Source organism: Nomia melanderi, chromosome 6, assembly GCF_051020985.1.
Source record: "Nomia melanderi isolate GNS246 chromosome 6, iyNomMela1, whole genome shotgun sequence".
NCBI classification, from domain to species: domain Eukaryota; kingdom Metazoa; phylum Arthropoda; class Insecta; order Hymenoptera; family Halictidae; genus Nomia; species Nomia melanderi.
Window position 1 is genome coordinate 18,429,876 of NC_135004.1, and position 18,970 is coordinate 18,448,845.

The window sequence follows — 18,970 nt, forward strand, 5'->3', positions numbered from 1 at the left end:
TCGTTCGCCGCGCTATCAACGATTCCAACGAAGTTAATGGTTCTGTTTAACCAGCACTCGACGTTAGTCTCGCGCGCAGGACGCGGAGGCTCGTGCCGCGCGTTCCCGTGCCGCCGGAACTCATTACACCGCAGAGCGCGCGTTCCCGCGCGTAACATTGTTTCGTTTATTAGCGGATCGCTGCCACGCGCAATATCGCTAAATTATCAGCGGGCGGCCGCGCGCCTCCACCGAAACGCAATTGATTCAACTCTCTCCCGCAGTTTCACGCATTGTTGCCGACCGCGCGCGCGCCTCGCCGGGAAATGCCTCGACGTTAACGAACCTTGCTGCCCCCTTTTTAATATTCCAGTTCTTATCGTGTCTTACTGGCCGTGATTTTCTTGCCGCTTAAATTTTAATGGACTTCCTGAAATGATACACGTGAAATCGTGACCCTTTTTTCTCCAAGTCTCAACACTTCCGCGGTTTTTAAGTGTCATATGTTTGTCAAGATGATCTGAATTTAGGATCGTTATGAGAGACTTGTTAACCTACGAATCCCTATCTTTTTAATTATATTCGAATTAACTTAACTGTAATTAACACTGGAACTACCGTACAAAATGACTGGTTTCGATTTTTTTGTTTAGCAATTATTGATACCTTCGAAGCATTGAATATTCGAAATGATTTTGAAAATAGTTTCATTTCAGTACTATAATGAGTGTCTGAAGAAACTGAAAGTAATTTACTGTTACAATTTTTATGGGAATTGCATGTTAATCGTATTGAATGCTCGGTAGTTCTAGTGTTAACAGTATTGTATAGTATACACTTGATTCTAATTGTAATCGAATCAATTATATAATATATTATGTTACATTCTCAATAAACGAAGAACGATTCGTTTCAAAGGATACGTTTAAATTGCATACCGAGGTTCTAATAGTCCCATTATCGACGTGTTTTGCAGGTTTATCGAGACCGGTCCTCGGGCAATCCGCGAAACGGATTCCCGGATGGCGGCGTTCTTTCGCCGCAGATGCGGCACGACGGAGGATTCGCAAGGGATCCCGAGATCCAATCATCGACATGCGAGCATAGCAGTTTCAGGTAAGCCGCCCATCATCCTCGATCAAGACTGAATTCGCAAATTGCAGCCCGCTTGCGAGATCCTTCCATCGAATTCCACCGATCTTGCCACGGTATTATTTACCTTTTGCGCGGGAATACGTAATCCTCGTCCGGGGATCGAGCCCCGAATTCGGTGTTTCTGGGAAACAGTGAGCAACCCACGTCTTCCCGATCCTCCGGCTGGGTTCTGATCGATAGTGGGCGCGCGAGTTACGCGTTATTGATTATGGATCCCGACGCGAATTGAAATTCTTCGACGAACCCGCGAAACAAGCGCTCCGAGCCCACCACGATTTTAATACGAATATAATTTGTTATAATACCGGGATCGCGTAACCGAGTAACGGAATACTAATTCGTCAATGATAAATGACGTTTAATATTGGTGCTGAATTTTTACTGAAACGTAGGTGCATCGGCGCTCGGCAACATACATCATTAATCGAATGAATAATGTTTTATGCACGTTCCGGCGTGCAGAGGATAGTAGAAAATCAATTTCGCCTGTAGGTGGACGTACGATCTCGTGCTGTAATGAATTTCAAGTAATAATGATAAATCGCGGCCAGTGAATTTTGTTGCGAATAGAAAATTCTAATGAACGCGATAACGGACCGTCGTGCGCCCTAATGAATTTCAATAATGGAACATCGCCCGAGAATCCGCGTATTCTAACGGGTGCCAAGGATTCTACGATTCGAGCGGGGCCCCGGGCTCCACGGTTTTTCGTAATTGTACGGGGTTCGAGCGGAGTCGAGATAAGAGGACGTCTGATAAGATCGCGCCGAAAATTGAGAACATCCCCATGGATTATATGCACATACCTAGGAACGGCGAAAGTAGAATCGTATTTGAAGAGCTTTTTCATGCATAAAATTATGTCCCGCCGTGGAACGGTTATTAAACCGTCGAAATTCTGTAATTCCGATGGGAGCACGTGAAAATTTCACCGTGAATTTTCTGCGAATGATAGAGATGTAACGGTTTACGCGAAACTATGTTACCGATAATGAATCATCGCGCGTACGCCGGATCAATCTTGCATTATTATCGCGCATTCCGTCGGAAATATTTGCGCGCCGGGTAGCGGCAAGTACAATCGGGCGGAATCACGAATGGATACTATTTATTTAAAATATTTGAGTCGCGGAAATGTAATCGTTTCACGGCGGAGCGGCTCCGTGCTCGTGCAAACAACGATATTTCCCCGTTGTCGTTGCGCGTTCAATTCGAACTCGACTCGACCGGCTCGAAAAAATCGCATTAAGTGGTTGGGAATGAGAAGTAACTGGAAGGAGCCGAGGTTGAACGGTCGCGATAAATCTTTTCGTGATTTTTGCAATTACCATGCCCTCTTTCGTTAACCCTTGTAAAGTACGAGCGGAGTTCGGCTGAATTACGTTCCTCCGTGCCGGGCCGCGATCTTTAACCGAGAGTCTTCCGAGCCGTGAGAAAAGACGCCGGCTAATCCAGTCTACAAATTACCCTCTCCCGCCTTGGTAAATTCGTAATTAGACTCGCGGACGGGCCGAATTAGACCGGCGAATGAAAACATACCTGCCGGGGATGTTTCGCTTTAGTCTGCCCACCCTAAATGTATTTAACGCTTTCCTCCCTCGTTGTTTCACGCTCGATCGTTCGTTAGCGCGTTTTTATCCCGACAGATCGAACAATAGGTTATTCGTGTACCAGAAAAATATGTTTACTCGATCAGCGACCCATGAAATGCAGTATTGTTAATGTAATAACCATTATATCGGGTAAACCTTTTAAATCGGTTTGCTTTCGGTCGTTCGATCAAAACGTTTAGCATTTTAACGTTTACGCGTTAAGTGGACAAGTGTCTAATGAATTGTCAACGGAGATGACATTTTGCAGCATTTACAGCTGCAATGTCTATCGGTGGAGATCGCGTAATAATGGTAATAGATTTTTCCCATCGTCAATTATTTTCTCATCGATCCTTCATATCCCGCAGCTCTAAAACACAATATCATTTTCACTGAAATAAATTTCATTTGCTCGCCACGCGCGTTTGCGCTCCGGCGACCGTATGATCAATCTGGCTGAATTTGAACAGTCGGAAAGTAATTACGTGTAATAGAAATATCGATGGGGGATAGAAGCGACACGATCCGAGGCATAATGGATCCTTTAACACCGCGGGAATCGTATCAATTCGCGATTAAACATTCTATGGGGGCATCCGCCGATCGCTTAATTCCTTTGAATCCCGCAACACCTCCGAAGAGTGCCTCGAATATCCTGGCCGAGCCTGAATGGGGCGAGTATAAAGACGAAATTACGAGGTCGTCAGGCAGTTCGCCGTCTTGGCCGCCGCGAATTTCCATTAAGAGCCCTAATTAATTTTCATCGCGAACACCTCGGCCGGCCGGCTAACTTAGATTATTTATTGAATTTAATGAAGGCCGTCGGAAGCCCGTGAATAAAATCCGCCCGCGTCGTAAAAGGAGCCCCGGTTAGCCGGCCCATTACTGCTCATTCGGATTACGGGAAAGCGGCCGGTGTGTTCCGCGGCAGATAATACGCGCGCCGACAGTTTCGTGTCTTCGACGCTCGAATCGCTCGCCGGTTAAATTCGCCTTTGTCGAGCTTCGTTTTATCGAAACTATAAGCGCCAATCTATTCAGATTTGAGTTGCATTTTAGTTATCGTATCGCTCGACCGACCACTTTCACCCCTTGCCTTATAACGCGTCACATGGCGAAGATTTTAACACTAGGTTCATATTGGATTTTAGAAATATTTTTTTGTAAACGTTTACGCCGATTTTGATTGATGCGATCACACTGGCATGTACCCCAATTACCTACTATCGAATCTCCAGTTTCCACAACCTAAATAAACGAGCATCGATTCTTTTAGGAATAATAGAATGAAGTGTACAATAAATGCCCGTAAACCTAGTGTTAAACAGAGTTTAACGAACACATGTAATGCTCGATTCATAGAGCTTGTCTGTTTTTCAATAACTCATTTATGGCTAACAGATGCAAATCATAGGGCAAAGGGTTAACTTCGTCCAATAACTGTGAAAGATAGTGAAGTGATTTTGGCCCATCGGGTAGTTGTAGTGTTAACGAATGCTCGCGCGACCCGGGAGTTCCGCGCGAGGACGAAAGTGGAGCAGAGCAGAGAGTCCGGAAACAAATAATCCGGCGACGCGCGTGGGACAGTCGTCTATGAATATTCAAGCTGATTATTTTGTAGTTATTCATCGGTTAAGTTCGACGGACGAGGCCGCTGGCAAATTAGTTACAATGGCGCAGTTAAGAAGTTTGCGCCCGACGTCGACGCCACGCTCGTCCGTCCTTCCGTGAGAACCACGCCGGATTTTCGAGCTCGCTTATTTATTACAATCTAATTACGAGGGTGTTGTCGGTCAGCGATCGAGGGACGGTCGGCTCGGGATGTGGTTAAATGTTTTAAAGAGGGCTCGTGGTTACTGAAGTTTCTTGCTGCAGAGTCCGCTTCATTTTCTGCTGACTGCTGCTCGGATTTTCGAGCTGGGATGTGTTTGTGAGTTTCGCCGCTTTTAGAGTGCCTTTATATATTTCTTGGTACTGAAATATCCAAGAAGTTGATGCTACGAGGATGTTACTTGAATCTAACAGATAATACGGTAATACGAAGGCAGAATCACAGTTCATTACTCGGCAGCGATATTATAAACCCGCTAAATTTTTGTTGCAAGAGAAGCTTGCGGTTTTCCTATATCATTCATTAAATACGGTCGAATTCGGCTTCTCGTCGACCTCGACGATGAGCATACGAATGAACAGAAATTTTTCATTTTTCCTCGAAAATTCGCGGTGCCATTGAAAACCACGGATTCGTCGGTTTTTATTCATCGGCGAGTCTTCCGAGTAAAAGTAGTATTAGAATTCCGCGTGCACCAACGAGCGATCGACTTTTATCGCCGGGCCGCCATGGCGGAGGTATCGACGCAGTTTCGATGTTAAATTCAGAAGCGAAGGCCAGAGACAAGATGCACTCGAGACGTCTCCAAGGTGGTAGCGAAAGTTTCTCTTCGCTCCAAGGAGACCCTTCTACCCTTTGAACTCGCTCGCCAGAGTAAATCATAGATTTAACATGGGCGTAGGTCCCGTCTACTTCGCTTGCACATTTCTTTCTTCCGCGAGTAACTTGCGGTTAAGATGCAGCAGTTTGTTGTTCAGAGTTTATTCGCGATAGATAAAAAAACTCCACTGTCTATCCCTTGTTCATATACCAAAAGATACCGGGTGACGGAGACAGACGGATTTATATTAGACGATAGCGTTTTCTTCAATGTCACGAACGAATAGCGAAGCAACAGTCTTGCAGTTGCGGGTCGCTCCAAGTTTTCCAAATTCCGCTCATTTTCAAATGGTACCGCGATCCGCGAACAACCGTAATTGGCCGCAAGCAGGCACTTAGCCGTGCAACAATACAAATAATCGAGCAGCCAGTTTCCACGGCGCAAGTAACGGGAGCACGATTGTACACTCTCGTTCCGGAACAGTCGAGCGCGGGCGTCGGTCCGTAGATAATATCGCGCGCTCATCGCGAACGCCCCGGGGAGAATTTCGTTTTCGGATGTTTCGGAAAATTCGCTGGTTACCAGCCGCTCTCGGGCCGGCCTCCGTTTCGAGAAGTTTGAAGCGGCGAGAATTGAAAAAGTTGCGGCGCCGCCGCGCGAGCCCGGGGAGGATTTTAATAACTCGCGGGCGAAAAGGGGACCGGGTCGGCGGGAGAGAGCGCGGCCGAGGACCCGTTCGAGGACGCGACGAACTCCGTGAGCGGAAGAAATCAAAAGTTGCCGGTTCCCTTTTCCGGCTTCCCCGAGCCGGCCGTTCAACGTCCGCGAAACAAGCGACAAATCGATGCGCCAGTTTGGAAACGGCCGATTCGCCCCGGGGATCCGCGCGTTCCCTCGGCTGGCGCATTGTGCGGCCGACGCAACGGAAAAAGGACGAAAGAGGACGGAATCGAGAAACACGGGAAGTAAAGAGATTCCGGCGGTTCATTACCGGCGTCGTTGGAAGCGTCCGTCGCGGGAAAACTCGATACCGCGGCCCGACGATCGGTGTACGGGGGGAAAATGAATTATTTCCCTTGTTCGCGGCCGCGCCGACTCGTTCGCGGGCAAATTGGAAAGAAAAACGAACGTCGCGGGACAAAAGAGGAGAAGAAAACCGCTCGGGCGGGTCGCGACGCTAACCAACTTCTGTGCGCGCGCGACTGTTTAACGGATGTGCTCGCAGCGAGCGGCCGCAAATTACCGGGCAAGTTTGTTGCGAGGCTCCCGGTGCTCCGCGACGCGGGGATCCCCGGCGTTATCATTGCAGAAGGGCCGAATCGATTCGATCGGAGCGGAGGAGCCGAGCGAGAGCCGTCCGACTGTGAAAGCTTCCGTTCGCATTCGAACGGCGTTCTTTTTTGTTTCGAACTGCCGCCGTCCCCGCCCCCTTACCCGCGCTATCTTTCTCTTTATCCAAGAATAGCTCGGCTACCATAATAACCGCGTGGAAAGAATAGACGAGAGGAGAGTAATTCCTGCTCGGAGAAGAGTCGCATCGCGATATATATTCATCCTCGGCCCTCTCGCTTCTCCGCCGTCTCTCGCCCTCCGCCGCGTTCTTCCTCCCTTCGCCGTTTCGCGCCACCTTCCCTCTCGTTCCTCTCGCCGACGTGCTACACAGAAACACACGTACAGGAGTTTAGCCATCTTTGTCCCTCTTTCTGGCTGCAGTCCACTGTTTGTCACCGCAGTTCCTCCAAGCCGGAGCATTGTGCTCGCCTCCTCCCTTGGCCGTCTTTCCGTCCCCACCCTCCCGCCGAACTCTCGTGCCCGTTTTCTTCGGCACACACCCCCTTCGCCCGTTCCCTGCGCCGTCTGCGTTACGTTTCTCGTTACGACTCCGCTCCGTTCTTCCCCGGATCCCCGTGTATTTTTGGACGCGGATCCGAAGGAACGGTTCAACGACCCCGGGCCGCGTCCCTGAACCAGGACGCGCGTATGCACGCGCCCCGCCGCGGCTGACGAGAGGCCACCCCGGGAAAATCGTGATTGATCGTCGTTTCACCGACGACATTTTCGCCTGGGGTTCCTTGCCTAACGAGGGCTTGATACGATTCCTTGGTTCTCGCCTGGCCGACTGTCTCGCCGCCGAAAAATCCTCGACGAACCCGGGCGTCACCGTAATTGGGAGGAAGTCATTGTCGCGACGAGGGGACCAGTGTTCTTGGACCCGTGAATACCTTCTCGCGGTTGAATCGATCACTCGTAAAGCGATTAGTCTGTTTCTGGGGCTTGGATTTCCGTGATTCGGCTCCGGCGAGTTTCAAACGCCGATCGTTACGAGAATCTCGAGCGCTTTATTGCCTATTTTTCCGTATGGAACGTAAATAGAAACGGTCGTTGATTATCTGCTACCGTACTCGCGCTATTCAATATTTTTATTAGCATCGGTAAGTGCTTCCGTTGCTCCGAGTTCGCATCGTTTAAAGTGCGCTCCGCGATGCACGCGTGTGCTACGGAACTTTATTTATTATTTCGCAAAGTAGGAACCAAAGATACTCCGTGCAGGAACTAGAGAACTACCGACCGCGTAAAACCGCCGGAAGTTAACAAGCGTCCAGAGGATACGGGATTGCGCGTAACTTCATGGAAACCGCGAAGTCTGTTCGTGGCGTTTTTCCGTGTACGTCGCTGGTCGTCAAAAATGAGTATAAATCGTTTAACGCAGCGGCGAAGTTGGGAATATTATCGAACTTCGTCGACAATTTCTAGTGGCGGTGATCATCGCGCGAGCGTCACTCGGAAATTAAATTTCCTTAAAAAGCGGTTAATGCTTATCTTACAAATTGTAGGTCGTAAAATTGAACTTCGTTGAATTACGCTTTGCTCATTTCGTTCGGCGACTTCCTGTTATTCTTCAGTGCATTTATTCATAATATTTATTCGCATAGTATAATTGGAATTCCGCGTTGAAGATGAAAAACGACGAAGCTGATCAGCCAACAGCGTTAACTGCTATAATACACGGTTAATAATTAAGCGTGCAATAATAAACGCCAGGCGATAATCGATAAAATCCGTTGAGAAAATTCCTAATATCGAGTAGCACTTGATTGACGCGTCTGTGCATTACCGGTTGATCCCGGGCACTAACATTGCTCCCACGCAGCGTATTATTCGCCGACTCTATTATCTCCTATCGATTCGCATAACGTTAATTCCCAAAATAGATACCGCCGTATTATGAAATTTGTTTCGAGCGATTAACTTAAATAGAAAACGGGAACAATCGACGGATACGGTTGAATCGAACGACGTTAAACAGCGGCTGGCTCCCCAGATATTTTCGAACTTTATTTCCCTACCTGGCCATTTATGCCTCGCATAAAGAGTGCTCCCACTCGAGTTCCATTCAACCGACGTCCGACCGTGAGTGATCGCAATTAAAACCGAGCCGAATAACGATCTCGCGAAATTCGTCGCTGCGCACTTCAACCGGCGCACGCATTGTTTCCCTCTCGTTCATCCGTCTGTTTCTTTATTCTCGGACAGCCGTTGCATGTGTAGCATCCCGTAGAATGTAATCTAGTTTCTAACGTATTTTTAAGAAACACGACGCAAGATCACTCAACGAAAACTGTTTTTGAGTATAAGAATGATTATCGTTGTCGAAGAACTCGGTCGTTTAGTTGCGAACAATTGTTGCGGACAACCCTTAAGGACTCTTCTATCTTCCTAATCTCTCTATCTACACGCCTTCTCTCGACTACCCAAATTCTGGGTAACAACGTTCTCCAGACATCCAACTATTCTCACCTCGATTCACGACACACTAAAATCCTCCATATATTTACACAAGTGTATCGCGCGCGACGTACGGCACGCCAGGAGCACCATCGATCTCTCATCAAATTAATGGAGAACAAGTGTAATCCGTGTATGAAACCAGTGCCGTTGCCGGCCGCGTCTCTTTCCCGCCACGATCGCACGATCCACTCCCCCGCCGTAGGGGATGGACGTAGTTTCGGCGATGCGGAGCCGCGGCCGCGGGGAGGGAGGGGACTGTACATGTCCCAGACAAATTGACCCCATAGTTTAATGGCGCGCTGAGTTTCGAGTAGTTGCACCGCAGCGGATAATGGAGTTCGAGGCTATATTCGAATGATAATATTCGAAAGGCGACCTCCTATTCCGAACGAGTGGAAATGGCCGCATCGCGCCGGAACCGCTTCGTTCCCGGCCGATGCGACGGCCGCGCCGAACGCTGCTGTCCCCGTAAATGACTCCTATAATCGGATCCGCCGTTAATTCGCGGTCCCTGAAAGCAAGGATAACAAGGTCGACGGCGGCTGGCGGAGCGCCACCGCGTTTGTCCCTTTCAGTCACCGGCGCGGCACGATCGAAACCGTCGCGACCGGAGTTGGATGGGGGACATTTAAGGCCCCCGTACACGTTCAAACGTGCGGCGAACCGGCGTCGCGGCGAGCGATGGCTTCGAGTCCTTTTCACTTTCCTCTTGAGCAACGCGCGTCGAGAAGACTCGAACCCATCGCTACGAGCGATGCTTAAGTTTTGATGAAACTTGTGCGGGACACAGCAGAAAAAAGCTGAATTATCCATTTCGAGGCGAGCAATCCCGAAAAATAAATTTCTTTTCTACTCGGTTCTGTGCTTCTTTTAGACTCGAAAAATAACAGTTATAGAACCGATATAGAATTAATAGAATATCGATACTGGCTCTTCGGAAACCGATATGTCCCAAAACCCATAAACTTAATAACATTTGTGATTCTATTTCGGGTCTCCCTAATTGTTTCAAGAATTAAGACCGAAGTAACTGTTTTCAACGCGTATTCCTAACGCCTGGAAAGTAGATTCGGACGTTGCATAGGGGGCAGAAAGGAAAAAATGAGGCCGATGTGCTCCTGACGGGAGGAGACGCCGGGTGCATCGAGGTTTTTACGACGACATTTACGATCGCCGCCGATTCCCGGCGTCGGGGAGCTTTATTCGTGTACCAGCCCGGAAGATAAAGCGGTTAAGAGTGGTGTTTATGGATACGAATCGAACGATAATCCGGCAGCGCGTTTGTGCAGCCGGGTGCAAGGAATTGTCGGGAGACATTTCTGCCCGTTATCAACGACCGCCGACAGAGATACGAGTCGCGGGCATGTACGGATGAACCGGTCGTACGTGGGGACACGTTCATCCTCGAGACGGCCTTTGTATTAACACTTCGACTGCCGTGTCAAGCGAATTCGGGACACTTTTATGTAGATCGAACGCTGGATCTAGCGACATTTATTGTACTCCATTGTATCCTTCCTAGGACAATGGAGGTTCGTTCTTGTAGATCTTGGAAATTAGAGCTTCCCCGACGGAAGATTAGTTAGAAAGTAATGTCTATGAGAATTAACTGTACTCGTTAAATTGACGGGTTTCATAAATTTATCGTTGAAACTGAATTTTCCCAGTGAGCGCGTCGAACGAACTGAATTCCGTTGGTTCTATGAGATTGGACGGGTTAGAGATCGACCGCTGATGAATCTCGACGTTCCAGTTTTGGACGTTCCAAAGAAATTGATTTAGTAGGTACGCAAACGGAGTTATAAGTCAATTGAAATCTTAATAGATGCGGTCTTGGAGTCTCTACAGAAGAATTTAGAAAAGTCGGCTTGTCTGCTCGGTAGTTCTATCGTTAGGAAAATCGTCCGCGTCGTATGTTGTTTAAGAGTAACGACGGATGTATGTTTTGCCGGCAACGATAATGATAATTGTTATCGCGCCGCTCTTCGGCCGCCCAACGATCGATCTCGTGGTCGCGACAGCCGCGACGCTCGCTGACAAATCGATACCGCGAAACTGGCTCAAATGCACGCGTGATTCGCTGGGTGAATTAATTAGACACGTTTGGATAATAAAAGTGAAATTTTAATGGTTGCGACAATTATGTTGCGAGCAGTATGCGTGACGCAGGTGGATAACGCGTGACGGTGTGTCGTGTTCTGTCGGTCCGTACATACACGCTAACGTTTATGATTTTTGTTTACAATAATGACGATCGTAATAAAATATACCTCGTTTCCAGCGCAGATTGCGATTGACACGAGTGTCCAGTAGTGTGATAATAATAGTCTGCTAATGCACGCACGTTGAGTTTTGTGGCGTGCGACGCGTACCCTAAGACGAGCACACGCGTGACGGAGAATACATGCGTGCGAACTGCGAGGATCAAGGGAATCGCGGATACGTAATTATCGAACCTGATGGATGCGTATTACAGTGGAAATACCGCGTGGAACGCGATCAGCGCGTTTCCATGAACGTGTTATCATTGAAAATACAATGGTCCGTCGCGTTAACTTCATACTTTGCAGTCAAGAGGCGACACTCAGTCGCCACTTGATCCGATACAGTAGAATTATAAAGTTTAATATTAAATATCGAATTCCCGACGGTACATCGGTATGAAAAATATTGAAATAAAATGGCTTTGTTCCTTAATTTGCGTGTGATTTCTCTTCGAGTCAGTATTAAAATATACCGTCTGTCGCTCATCGGAAGGTATTGAATATTTCCAGCGAAAAACTGTCGAGTTGATCACAATGTCAACCGAAATGTACCAAACTATCGTAATCGTGATCTTTAATTCGTTGCTCGAGGCCGTTCGAATATAAGAACGGCTCGCTGCGGCGAGTGGCAGCTTTGAAATTCTCTCGTCGCCGGTGGAAACGGTGTATTTAAATCTCGATTCCGCGACGACACTGAAAGAACCCGTGTTCCCCAGCTCTTGGCGGTCCTATTGTGCGTTTTAAAACAAACAAAATGCGAGAAAGGCACGGCGGGGGAGGGGAGAACACGGTTAATAATGCGCGCGGAAGGAAAATAACAACGGCCGGCAGCGCGCTTAATAAGAAATACTTTCGTGAAGGGCGGGACAGGATGAAAACGCGAAGGCGGGCCGGCGGGCGTCGTTTAACCCGGCGATGAAACGAGCCACGTAATCAGAGTGTCTAGTAATTTCGCTACTTAACACTCGATAGACGTCCGAACTTCTATTGCTAATTAGTCGGGAACTTTCAATAAGTTGGATTATCCTTTTGAATAATTCCATTAAAACCTCGTAACGCCTGACTGCCGATGTTCCATTCTTGCGCCCGGCCGAGCGCGGATCGTCGAATCGACGGCGACAATCGCAATCGATTGCAGGGTTCATCGAACTCGGACATTTCGGCGCCGCGACCTGCAAACAGAATCGATTTCGCAGTTCCTCTTTTCAGATGCGATTGTTTCCTTCGACAATGCCTCGAGGAATCGGGACCGAGTTTTCTCCCGATAATTATGACAGCCTTTCGAATCGCCACTTGTCCAGTTTTATACCAGGTGTACTCGAGGCCATCGAAGAGGCGATTCGTTGCTTAGAATAATAACCGAGCAATTAACGGAGAAATAGATTCACTGATCCTCGAGCGATCGAACCGTCATATATTCCCGATGGTTTTTCACTGAAATATCTGCATTATAATGATCCCCTGTATCTCTCTAACTATAATAATCCGTCAGTAGTAGCGGCCGTGAGGCAGATCAGTATCGGCGCGTGTAATCGCGCAACCGCGCGACAGACAAAGACGACGACTACCGCATCGTCATTGGCGCATCGTAGCCAGTAATAATTCGAGAACAAAGCCGCAATCATAATTCAGTTATTCTTGAATTTCATTTGATTATAGCCTACAAAATCATCGTTTAAATCCAATACAAAGGCACCGTTCATCTTTTCAATTCATTGCATCCCGAAATTTCACCGGTCACTCTGTAAATCCAATTTCAAGCTTCCGGTTCGCCGCAGGCCGCCCTTCTCCCGCCCTTATTTTTCATTGGACGATAATCAGATAAGACGACGCGTACATATATTAAGGAAATTACTTTTCCCGGAACCTGCAGTCGTTGTCTAATCGAGGGACGCGCGTGCACACACGGAGCAGAAAATCGGCTCGCGCTTCGTTTACCCGGCGTGCCCTCTCGCGCCGCGCCGAAAGAGTTCCTCGGAATTTCGATAACGGCCGCGGATCACGCGACCGCGTTGGCACGCACGCGACCGCTGCGAATTTCAGGGAACCGCTCGCCGTTGGCTCTTCCCTGCGGAATAATGGCGATCCTTGAGAAAACCTCGATGTCCCCGGGACGCACGCTCGAATTTCTCGCGTTACGATATCGAATCGCAGGATCCCTCGCGGGCTTTGATCCCCGCGCGATCCGCTCGTTTATCTGCTCGTTCTTTTGCTCGTCGGCCTCTCTCTTTCGCCCTCTCTCTCTCCCTCTCTCTCTTTTCATTTTTGCCCCGGCGGACACAAAGGAGAATCCGGTAATACTGGCGCCCGAGACGCTTATTAATTGGCGAGCATCGGGAACAGAGACTCGGTGGGAAGCACCGGGGAAAAGGTCGGCCGGCATGTCCCGGCAAAAGAATTCATTAACGCGGAAGCCCTGCAACGGGACCGATCAAAGAACCCACGGTGCCCTATCAGTTCCGACCGGGAAAGCTCGTGCTGCGACGCATCGCTGTTACACCCCCTGTCCCGGAATTTATTTTCCGGCTAGCTATATTTCCCGAGGATATTTCTTCTTGTTTCCTTCTCCTCGGTGTCTTCTATCTTCGCGTCAAGCTGCCGGCGAAACGGATCGAAAGTCCGGGGCAGAAAGGTTGCAGCGCGTCGCCCGCGAATCGCGTGTTTTCGCGAATTTCCGCGGCATGAATGAATCCGACGACCGGCGCAGGGAAACGTTTGATTCGGCGGACGTTGATGGAAAGGAGGCGAGGCGCTGGGACCACCGCTGGGGTAGATAAAAGAGCAAGGGAACTGCAAATAGAGTGTAGCAGGGATAATTGCTCTCGTGATGTCACGGCATTTATCAAATCCGTTCCCCGGGCCTCGCTCGAACCGCGCCGACCTTAACTGCCCCGATGAGAACGAGTCCCGGGCTTCCCTCCGTCTTGCCAGCTACCCTATCGCAGCCCTCGACGATAAGACCAACTCTCCCGCGCCGAGCCGATTCGTTCTCCCTTTCTGTTTCGTTTGCCAAACTTTCGCGATCGTCCCTTGCTTCGCGATTAGCCGGCGAGCGGATCGAGCCGCTTCGATCGGAGATGGTCGTGGACGTGGCAAAGCCTCGAATCTTGGTGCCGAGTTCCCGGTACTCTAGAGTTCGATGTATAGTTTAGCTTTCACCGACGAAGAGTTCGAACGTTTAAAAAGAATCTTCGCCCGCGAAACGTCGGAGAGAGGTGTACGCGAGACAGGGTAGCGTCTTTGAGACAGTTTGGCAACCTCAGGCCGCGGCAAAGGCACTGCCTCGAGTCGGGGAACAAGGTTTCATCCACACGCTTTCGAGAGATTTGCCGAAGACTTAGAGCCACCGGCGAACGCTGTACATCATGAGTTACTGGCTGGCTGGCCTCGGCAGAATTGCTCGGGAACTATTCGGAGGGAAGATTTTCTGGAGCGTAGAAGGTAAGACGTTGCGAACGAGGATTTCCGCTCCTTATATTCTTGATTCGGAATGTTCGATATCGTTCGACGAATATAGAAACTGAGATTGGAAGCCGGAGCAGAAGCCTCGGAGTGGAGCGCGCGGCTCCGGTCGACCGGAAGCAGCGTGGACGACTTCGAGATTCGGAGTTTGGCAAGTGTCGTTCGGAGGAGAATAATCCGGTCATGGTCAGACACATCGGAACCGGTAGTCACCAGCGATCCTCGTCGCCCGTGCTCTTACGCTTAGCTCCTTTCGAAACTGCTGCCGGCTGACATTCTCAGCGACGCCTGCTTCATTCGATTAAAACATAATGTCACCGGGAAATTTTAATATTTGAGACCGGGAAAGTAAGAAAGTGCTGGTACCAGTTCCTCGATTCATAAAAGAAAAGTTGGCATAAATTTAGCGACCCAACGTCGAGTGTGATCGTGTAACGGCGAACGCTGTGATCTGGATTAAGTCTGGGTTAGGTTACAGTAATATGGGTTCTAGTAATATTACGATGATTGTGATGATCTATTTTAGATTAATCGGTTACTTACTGATTAATAAGAGAATAGTTGTATTATAAGAAATAGTTTCTACGATATTCCATTTTGCTCGACGTCAGGCTCGACAGTTTTCTTCGCGGTGCGGAGTATGCTTTAAATTATGTTCGACGAAATGGAAGTTCTGCATTAAGTATAGCGCGAGGTTACTTTGAATATTTTATGCCACGAGAACTTTCTCTGCCCTTTGTAAGAAACGCGTACGCTCGTGACTTACGTACACCGCGATGCGAACGTTCGGGGTCATTGTCTTATCTTGTTCTTTGTTTTCTTTGAGGACAAAGAAAGTCCTTTTTGCTCGGTTTCCGGGACGCTTCCGGCTTTCTTTGTCCCCCTATGCAGTATATATGTTTATTAATGAGCTGCGAAAACGTATACGCCGCAAGAAAGTTGGTCGCAAGAAAATCAACTCGAACGAGACGGAGAAATGGAAATTCTTTGGGTACGTGTGCGCAATAGAATTGATGCGAAAGGAATAATACTGCGTCGGAAAACGCGAGACGTCTTGTAACGCAATTTCCGATTATTCGCAAGTCGATCGTGCACGATTCATCGAGCATGGAACAATTCCGAGTTCCTCTAACTTAAAGTTAATACAATTCTTCGATCGCAGATTTTCTCTTGACTCGACCTTTACACTAGAACTTTCAACTAGAATCGCGTTACGTCTATCGAATAAAAATTAGATTAGAATTCGATCTATTTAAGAAAAATAAGATTAACGTTCGAATCGATCGAGCGGCGCGTGTAATCGAGAAAACGGCTGCACCGGCGGTACATCAATGACGATGAGATCGTGCTCGTGCTCATTATCTAAGGTTTATCCAGGCGAGTCGTGTGCTGCGCTATAATACAGTTTCATCGCTCGTTCGACGTCCTTGTCTTATTACGCCGGCATTATGTGCACGCACGAAATCCTCTCGATAAATCTCCCGGAATACAATAGTCTCATGAAAACCACACAAAAGGCTTTCGAATCAATCGCCGGACAAATTATGCCCGATACGGGGCTATTTCGAACCGCGGAGAGCGCATTCACCTATATGGGTCCCAGCATCGACGGCGCATTAAAAATTCATGCGAAACGCGGACCAGCCGGTTGACTTTTTCACGAGTCCGCGTCAGGCGACGCGGCGGAACTATTCTGCCGGCAACAATGCCCGGCAAGGAGCGGATCGTAATTGTCCGGGCTCCGCGGCGGATCAAATTGTCCCTGTAGGACATTAAGCCCAGCGCAACGAGCGCCATTGGCATCCATTGCGATCGTTATACAGGGTGGTTCGTAACTGCTAGTAGAATTGGGTGTAGCACGATTCTACGAGGAAAAATTCATTCGAAAGGGAGAATAAAGTTCGTTCGTTCGGACGTTTCTTGTTCGAAGAAAATCAGCTTTAAAGTTCCACGCAGCGTTGTACGTTTAGACGTATAACATATACGATGGAAGACATTTACAATTATTTTTCAAGTAATCGAATGTCAAAGTGTAAACGTTAGCAGCAACGTTAATCTGTAGGAGATTACATTGCCAAGTCGAGGCTCGCTTGTCAGTAATAATAAAGTGGAAACAAAACTGTAAAAGTGATTTTCTTGAAAGGAAATCTTCGGATCTGTGAATTCTATTGTTTTCAGCCAACTTATTTTCCTCGGTACTAATCGCTGTACACCTGATTGCACGATCGGTTACGAATCACCCTTTATACTACCTGTGAGCGTCGTTTTGCCCTCCGTCGGGATCGCCGGCAAAACATTTTCTAGGGCGAGCCGGACTGGTCTGCGGATTCGATATTCGATGGCGGGAAAAAAAGGAACGAGGTAATTCACAGTATAGTGACACGACCACAAAGGCTAGAATTAATCTGAATCTGAATCAAGCATGAATATGGAGATCGGCCCGATAGAATATGCCCCGTGGCAAATTCATTTACCGATCGTTCATTCGTTTGTTGGCCAGCCATTCGTTCGCTAATTGTTATTTAAATTGTTCGGACCGCTGTCATTCGATGCATTATCGTTAATTCGCCGATACGGATTATAACTAATCGTAAAGTATATAATATACAGATTTCATCTCTACGCGGGTGAATTTCGAATGAACCTGTGCATTCGAGTGCTATCGCGAGGCTGAAATTCCCTTGAAAAAAATATTGTCTTTATTCGAGTGGAACTATCGCTTCGTCTCGCACAGCGATACGATAATCACGTTCCACATTCAAGTGCCAGTGATTCCCCGCAAAAGGAACAACAGAAAAGTCGAGAAATTATTAGATTATATAAGTCACTGTTAACTACCCGTCAACTTTCAATAATCGGAAACCGAATTTAACTCCCGAACAGCGATCAGTTCTCATTTCAAAGATTTTAAGATATATAGATTTGTAATTACCAAACCCCTAGACATACATCTTCGAACATTTTCGAAGAATCTAATCCAGTCAATTAAATGAAATAAAGACCCCTTATTAGATAAGAAAATGGATCGTACCTCCGCAGAGAATGAACTCCCCCGAATAGATGGCACGAACTTTCCCGCGCAAATGATTAAAGCACACTCGGAACGCTCGCGAGAAATATAATCCTCCATTATTCGAGCCATCGATAGTTTCAGCCACGTACCTCCGAAGCACTTCTGTATCAAAACAAAATGACAAAGCGAGAGATCCGGGGACACTGGCGTCGCCAGCGAGAATTCTTGAAGGGGCGATAAGCGGTTTTATATCCCGTCGTATACGGTTTCCGCGCCGTTATCGAAACTACTTAAAGTCTTGATATTAATTTCAAGTAGTCGACGACTTGTCCGGGTTCGTGGAACGTCTCGGCGCGCCTGGGTACGGGAACGATGGGCCGTGGAAAGGGTACGAGCGAGCGAGGGGTTGTCGTGCACATAAAAGTCGCCGGCAGGCCGGCCTGCTCTTTTGAACGCAATAATTCGACAAATTGGTATTTCTTTGAAAGCGCGCCACCGTGCTGGTAAAGGGGGGAGAAAAATAAAAGAACGATCGACGCCGCCGCGTAGGAGCCAAGGAAATAGGAGTCTCGCCGGCAGACAGAAGCGACAGGAAGGAAAAGCTTAAAACGTCCGTGGCACTCGACACAGTTCCCCGTGTCGCGTCTGTCTGTCGGTCGGTCGGTCGGTTGGACGGGCGTAAACGGTGCCGCAAGATCGTGGAAATGAAACGGATGAATCGTTCCCGGGATATGTCGTTTCCGGCGCTGCCGACGATATAACTTTCAATAAGAGGTCCTCGCATTGTTCCGTCGCGCGATCGAAACTGCGGGGAATAAAAGCGCGCGTTCAAGGCAGTCTGTAAAAAATACAATATAGGTCCGCGCGGCTCTCGTCGTTGTAAACGGGACGTATAGAGCCGCGGAACACGTGAATCCGGGGATAGAATTTAATCGTTTCTGAGCGAAGATTCTGGATTGTGGGGCACCGAGTAATTTTCCTTCGGATCGATCCAGTGATAAGAAAAGAACTAAAATTGGATAGTTGGCTGAGTCACGTAAGATAGGAATCGGTAATCCGTGGTTCTTTCATCCGAAATCTATGGCCTTTCGGTATATGTAGGGTAATTCAATTTGATCTTAAATAATTTAGACTTAACGTTCTCCGTTTGTACTTCCTCCTTCGTTGCTGCTTGAGAAATAGCTTGTATTTTGATGTTTGATTGGATACAATCAAACAGATATCTTTGGAATAAACGTTCGAAGCTTTCGGTGTGTAAGCCGTGTCCATTAGAAAAGATTTTCA

The 18,970-nt window shown here is 48.0% G+C and overlaps 1 protein-coding gene across 1 annotated transcript in view; it reads left to right on the forward strand.

Moving 5' to 3' along the window:
- The first annotated feature begins 4,509 nt into the window (after window positions 1-4,509).
- The window catches only part of LOC116430071 (irregular chiasm C-roughest protein), a 234,152-nt gene continuing 219,691 nt past the window's right edge, over window positions 4,510-18,970 (forward strand). Inside the window, exon 1 of the mRNA XM_076368753.1 lies at window positions 4,510-4,656. The gene's annotated coding sequence lies outside the window, so the exon portion shown is untranslated. The remainder of the gene's footprint in view (window positions 4,657-18,970) is intronic.